The following is a 6,780-nucleotide window of genomic DNA, read 5'->3' as shown; positions in this document are numbered from 1 at the left end:
TCAGTTGGTCAGTTGTCAGGTTGTCAGTTGTCAGTTGGTCAGTTGTCAGGTTGTCAGTTGTCAGTTGTCAGGTTGTCAGTTTGTCAGTTTTCAGGTTCGCAGTTGTCAGGTTGTCAGTTGGTCAGTTGGTCAGTTGTCAGGTTGTCAGTTGTCAGGTTGTCAGTTGGTCAGTTGTCAGTTTGTCAGGTTCAGTTGTCAGGTTGTCAGTTGGTCAGTTGTCAGGTTGTCAGTTGGTCAGTTGTCAGGTTGTCAGTTGGTCAGTTGCCAGGTTGTCAGTTGCCAGGTTGTCAGTTGGTCAGTTGTCAGGTTGTCAGGTTGTCAGTTGTCAGGTTGTCATTTGGTCAGTTGGTCAGTTGTCAGTTGTCAGGTTGTCAGTTGTCAGTTGGTCAGTTGGTCAGTTGTCAGGTTGTCAGTTGTCAGGTTGTCAGTTGGTCAGTTGGTCAGTTGTCAGGTTGTCAGTTGTCAGGTTGTCAGTTGGTCAGTTGGTCAGTTGGTCAGTTGTCAGGTTGTCAGTTGTCAGGGTGTCAGTTGATCAGTTGGTCAGTTGTCAGGTTGTCAGGTTCAGTTGTCAGGTTGTCAGGTTGTCAGTTGGTCAGTTGTCAGGTTGTCAGTTGTCAGTTGTCAGGTTGTCAGTTGGTCAGTTGTCAGGTTGTCAGTTGTCAGGTTGTCAGTTGTCAGGTTGTCAGTTGTCAGTTGGTCAGTTGTCAGGTTGTCAGTTGTCAGGTTGTCAGTTGTCAGGTTGTCAGTTGTCAGGTTGTCAGGTTGTCATTTGGTCAGTTGTCAGGTTGTCAGTTGTCAGGTTGTCAGGTTCAGTTGTCAGGTTGTCAGTTGGTCAGTAGTCAGGTTGTCAGTTGTCAGTTGGTCAGTTTTCAGGTTTGCAGTTGTCAGGTTGTCAGTTGGTCAGTTGTCATGTTGTCAGTTGCCAGGTTGTCAGTTGTCAGGTTGTCAGTTGTCAGGTTGTCAGGTTGTCAGTTGTCAGTTGGTCAGTTGTCAGTTGGTCAGTTGTCAGGTTGTCAGTTCTCAGGTTGTCAGGTTGTCAGTTGGTCAGTTGGTCTGTTGGTCAGTTGTCAGGTTGTCAGTTGCCAGGTTGTCAGTTATCACGTTGTCAGTTGGTCAGTTGGTCAGTTGTCAGGTTGTCAGTTGTCAGGTTGTCAGGTTGTCAGTTGGTCAGTTGGTCAGTTGTCACGTTGTCAGTTGTCAGGGTGTCAGTTGTCAGGTTGTCAGTTGGTCAGTTGGTCAGTTGTCAGGTTGTCAGGTTCAGTTGTCAGGTTGTCAGGTTGTCAGTTGGTCAGTTGGTCAGTTGTCACGTTGTCAGTTGTCAGGTTGTCAGTTGTCAGGGTGTCAGTTGGTCAGTTGGTCAGTTGTCAGGTTGTCAGTTGTCAGGTTGTCAGTTGGTCAGTTGGTCAGTTGTCAGGTTGTCAGGTTGTCAGTTGGTCAGTTGGTCAGTTGTCAGGTTGTCAGGTTCAGTTGTCAGGTTGTCAGTTGGTCAGTTGTCAGGTTGTCAGTTGTCAGGTTGTCAGTTGGTCAGTTGGTCAGTTGGTCAGTTGTCAGGTTGTCAGTTTGTCAGTTTTCAGGTTCGCAGTTGTCAGGTTGTCAGTTGGTCAGTTGTCAGGTTGTCAGTTGTCAGTTGGTCAGTTGTCAGGTTGTCAGTTGTCAGTTGTCAGGTTGTCAGTTGGTCAGTTGGTCAGTTGGTCAGTTGTCAGTTGTCAGGTTGTCAGTTGTCAGGTTGTCAGTTTGTCAGTTTTCAGGTTCGCAGTTGTCAGGTTGTCAGTTGGTCAGTTGGTCAGTTGTCAGGTTGTCAGTTGTCAGGTTGTCAGTTGGTCAGTTGTCAGTTTGTCAGGTTCAGTTGTCAGGTTGTCAGTTGGTCAGTTGTCAGGTTGTCAGGTGGTCAGTTGGTCAGTTGTCAGGTTGTCAGTTGTCAGTTGGTCAGTTGTCAGGTTGTCAGTTGTCAGGTTGTCAGTTGGTCAGTTGTCAGGTTGTCAGGTTCAGTTGTCAGGTTGTCAGTTGGTCAGTTGTCAGGTTGTCAGTTGGTCAGTTGGTCAGTTGTCAGGTTGTCAGTTGTCAGGTTGTCAGTTGGTCAGTTGTCAGTTTGTCAGGTTCAGTTGTCAGGTTGTCAGGTTGTCAGTTGGTCAGTTGTCAGGTTGTCAGTTGTCAGTTGGTCAGTTGTCAGGTTGTCAGTTGTCAGGTTGTCAGTTGGTCAGTTGTCAGGTTGTCAGGTTCCAGTTGTCAGGTTGTCAGTTGGTCAGTTGTCAGGTTGTCAGTTGGTCAGTTGGTCAGTTGTCAGGTTGTCAGGTTGTCAGTTGGTCAGTTGTCAGGTTGTCAGTTTGTCAGTTTTCAGGTTCGCAGTTGTCAGGTTGTCAGTTGGTCAGTTGGTCAGTTGTCAGGTTGTCAGTTGTCAGGTTGTCAGTTGGTCAGTTGTCAGTTTGTCAGGTTCAGTTGTCAGGTTGTCAGGTTGTCAGTTGGTCAGTTGTCAGGTTGTCAGGTGGTCAGTTGGTCAGTTGTCAGGTTGTCAGTTGTCAGGTTGTCAGTTGGTCAGTTGTCAGGTTGTCAGGTTCAGTTGTCAGGTTGTCAGTTGGTCAGTTGTCAGGTTGTCAGTTGGTCAGTTGGTCAGTTGTCAGGTTGTCAGTTGTCAGGTTGTCAGTTGGTCAGTTGTCAGGTTGTCAGTTGGTCAGTTGGTCAGTTGTCAGGTTGTCAGGTTGTCAGTTGGTCAGTTGTCAGGTTGTCAGTTTGTCAGTTTTCAGGTTCGCAGTTGTCAGGTTGTCAGTTGGTCAGTTGGTCAGTTGTCAGGTTGTCAGTTGTCAGGTTGTCAGTTGGTCAGTTGTCAGTTTGTCAGGTTCAGTTGTCAGGTTGTCAGGTTGTCAGTTGGTCAGTTGTCAGGTTGTCAGGTGGTCAGTTGGTCAGTTGTCAGGTTGTCAGTTGTCAGGTTGTCAGTTGGTCAGTTGTCAGGTTGTCAGGTTCAGTTGTCAGGTTGTCAGTTGGTCAGTTGTCAGGTTGTCAGTTGGTCAGTTGGTCAGTTGTCAGGTTGTCAGTTGTCAGGTTGTCAGTTGGTCAGTTGTCAGTTTGTCAGGTTCAGTTGTCAGGTTGTCAGGTTGTCAGTTGGTCAGTTGGTCAGTTGGTCAGTTGTCAGGTTGTCAGTTGTCAGGGTGTCAGTTGATCAGTTGGTCAGTTGTCAGGTTGTCAGGTTCAGTTGTCAGGTTGTCAGGTTGTCAGTTGGTCAGTTGTCAGGTTGTCAGTTGTCAGTTGTCAGGTTGTCAGTTGGTCAGTTGTCAGGTTGTCAGTTGTCAGGTTGTCAGTTGTCAGGTTGTCAGTTGTCAGTTGGTCAGTTGTCAGGTTGTCAGTTGTCAGGTTGTCAGTTGTCAGGTTGTCAGTTGTCAGGTTGTCAGGTTGTCATTTGGTCAGTTGTCAGGTTGTCAGTTGTCAGGTTGTCAGGTTCAGTTGTCAGGTTGTCAGTTGGTCAGTAGTCAGGTTGTCAGTTGTCAGTTGGTCAGTTTTCAGGTTTGCAGTTGTCAGGTTGTCAGTTGGTCAGTTGTCATGTTGTCAGTTGCCAGGTTGTCAGTTGTCAGGTTGTCAGTTGTCAGGTGTCAGGTTGTCAGTTGTCAGTTGGTCAGTTGTCAGTTGGTCAGTTGTCAGGTTGTCAGTTCTCAGGTTGTCAGGTTGTCAGTTGGTCAGTTGTCAGTTGGTCAGTTGTCAGGTTGTCAGTTCTCAGGTTGTCAGGTTGTCAGTTGTCAGTTGGTCAGTTGTCAGTTGGTCAGTTGTCAGGTTGTCAGTTGCCAGGTTGTCAGTTATCACGTTGTCAGTTGGTCAGTTGGTCAGTTGTCAGGTTGTCAGTTGTCAGGTTGTCAGGTTGTCAGTTGGTCAGTTGGTCAGTTGTCACGTTGTCAGTTGTCAGGGTGTCAGTTGTCAGGTTGTCAGTTGGTCAGTTGGTCAGTTGTCAGGTTGTCAGGTTCAGTTGTCAGGTTGTCAGGTTGTCAGTTGGTCAGTTGGTCAGTTGTCACGTTGTCAGTTGTCAGGTTGTCAGTTGTCAGGGTGTCAGTTGGTCAGTTGGTCAGTTGTCAGGTTGTCAGTTGTCAGGTTGTCAGTTGGTCAGTTGGTCAGTTGTCAGGTTGTCAGGTTGTCAGTTGTTCAGTTGGTCAGTTGTCAGGTTGTCAGGTTCAGTTGTCAGGTTGTCAGTTGGTCAGTTGTCAGGTTGTCAGTTGTCAGGTTGTCAGTTGGTCAGTTGGTCAGTTGGTCAGTTGTCAGGTTGTCAGTTTGTCAGTTTTCAGGTTCGCAGTTGTCAGGTTGTCAGTTGGTCAGTTGTCAGGTTGTCAGTTGTCAGTTGGTCAGTTGTCAGGTTGTCAGTTGTCAGTTGTCAGGTTGTCAGTTGGTCAGTTGGTCAGTTGGTCAGTTGTCAGTTGTCAGGTTGTCAGTTGTCAGGTTGTCAGTTTGTCAGTTTTCAGGTTCGCAGTTGTCAGGTTGTCAGTTGGTCAGTTGGTCAGTTGTCAGGTTGTCAGTTGTCAGGTTGTCAGTTGGTCAGTTGTCAGTTTGTCAGGTTCAGTTGTCAGGTTGTCAGTTGGTCAGTTGTCAGGTTGTCAGGTGGTCAGTTGGTCAGTTGTCAGGTTGTCAGTTGTCAGTTGGTCAGTTGTCAGGTTGTCAGTTGTCAGGTTGTCAGTTGGTCAGTTGTCAGGTTGTCAGGTTCAGTTGTCAGGTTGTCAGTTGGTCAGTTGTCAGGTTGTCAGTTGGTCAGTTGGTCAGTTGTCAGGTTGTCAGTTGTCAGGTTGTCAGTTGGTCAGTTGTCAGTTTGTCAGGTTCAGTTGTCAGGTTGTCAGGTTGTCAGTTGGTCAGTTGTCAGGTTGTCAGTTGTCAGTTGGTCAGTTGTCAGGTTGTCAGTTGTCAGGTTGTCAGTTGGTCAGTTGTCAGGTTGTCAGGTTCAGTTGTCAGGTTGTCAGTTGGTCAGTTGTCAGGTTGTCAGTTGGTCAGTTGGTCAGTTGTCAGGTTGTCAGGTTGTCAGTTGGTCAGTTGTCAGGTTGTCAGTTTGTCAGTTTTCAGGTTCGCAGTTGTCAGGTTGTCAGTTGGTCAGTTGGTCAGTTGTCAGGTTGTCAGTTGTCAGGTTGTCAGTTGGTCAGTTGTCAGTTTGTCAGGTTCAGTTGTCAGGTTGTCAGGTTGTCAGTTGGTCAGTTGTCAGGTTGTCAGGTGGTCAGTTGGTCAGTTGTCAGGTTGTCAGTTGTCAGGTTGTCAGTTGGTCAGTTGTCAGGTTGTCAGGTTCAGTTGTCAGGTTGTCAGTTGGTCAGTTGTCAGGTTGTCAGTTGGTCAGTTGGTCAGTTGTCAGGTTGTCAGTTGTCAGGTTGTCAGTTGGTCAGTTGTCAGTTTGTCAGGTTCAGTTGTCAGGTTGTCAGGTTGTCAGTTGGTCAGTTGTCAGGTTGTCATTTGGTCAGTTGGTCAGTTGTCAGGTTGTCAGTTGTCAGTTGGTCAGTTGTCAGTTGTCAGGTTGTCAGTTGGTCAGTTGGTCAGTTGTCAGGTTGTCAGGTTCAGTTGTCAGGTTGTCAGTTGGTCAGTTGTCAGGTTGTCAGTTGGTCAGTTGTCAGGTTGTCAGGTTGTAGCTCTGAAGAAGAATCTTTTCTACCAGTTGCTTCTGAGAACAAACCCAAAAATAATCAAATAAAAATCCACAGCGTGGGACAATGAAAGTTGCCGAAACTGAAGAAGGACTCTTGTCTGTTTCGTGATGCAACACATCAATCATGGTGGAGATGCATATTCGTTTAAACATTAAAGATCAATTTTAAAAGATTATAATTTCCAAAAGTGGGAAAGTCCAAAATGCCAAATTTAGCCAAAATGCGACAGTGACGGAATCAGATTGGCTGTTGATATAATGATCAATAGAAGGATTGTATTTGAAACGTAATCAATTACAAATTTATTGATGGAACCTGAGTTAATGTCGTGTTTAGATTTTTGATTCTGTTTTGTTGTGTTTCTGTGTTTTTATGATGTAAAGCTCTTTGGGTTCGGTGTTAGGGTAGGGGGTTAGGGTAGGGGGTAGGGTAGGGGGTAGGATAGGGTTAGGGTTAGGGTAAATGCCTTGCTGCTGAAATGTGCTATACAAATCAAATTTGATTGATTGATAGATAGAACAAGACCGATTTTTTAAAAATGTTGACTGAGAACAAAACAGTCTAGCGTGACCTCTGTTCTTGACAGAAACAGAAATGTTCCGGTTCTGAGTTCGGAATCTACCAACCAAAACCGGAAACTTCCGGTTCCAAACTGAGCCGTTTTATGGTTCTGCGCTGTGGCAGAACTTTTAAGTTTTTGTTCTGATTCAATTTTCTTCAAAGTTTCTGAATAAAAATGAGAGTCAATGTTTTGTTGCCGTCCGGATTATGAGGGTTCTGTTGGTACCTGAAGTTTTGCGCCTCATCATTGATGTTCAGTGTGGAACTGGGGGCTCCGTCTACCACGTGGATGTCCCGGTAAGAACCCGTTTCTGTGATTAAAACCTTCGATGTGTCACATGACCACTGGCCCTTTTCAACAGGTGTCCTAACTATCTGTGCTACCCATCATTCCGTCCTGCCTTGTGACGCGCACATCGATGCTATGTCACAATCTGCTGACTCAGCAGATTTCTTGTCATCCTACATGACATGGAAACGAAACTCCATGGAAGTTTCGTTTCGTCTGTTTTATGTCGTCGAAGATTAAGGTAAGCTTTATTTAATTTATTTTATTTACACCTGGATTTGTAGCCCTGTCCCTGTACTTTAAAATATTTTAGTTTAATTACACTGTTTTTTATTA

The sequence above is a fragment of the Xiphophorus hellerii genome, chromosome 1 (genome assembly GCF_003331165.1).
Source record: "Xiphophorus hellerii strain 12219 chromosome 1, Xiphophorus_hellerii-4.1, whole genome shotgun sequence".
Classification (NCBI taxonomy): domain Eukaryota; kingdom Metazoa; phylum Chordata; class Actinopteri; order Cyprinodontiformes; family Poeciliidae; genus Xiphophorus; species Xiphophorus hellerii.
The sequence above is the reverse complement of the archived record's forward strand: the minus strand, read 5'-3'. Positions refer to the sequence as shown.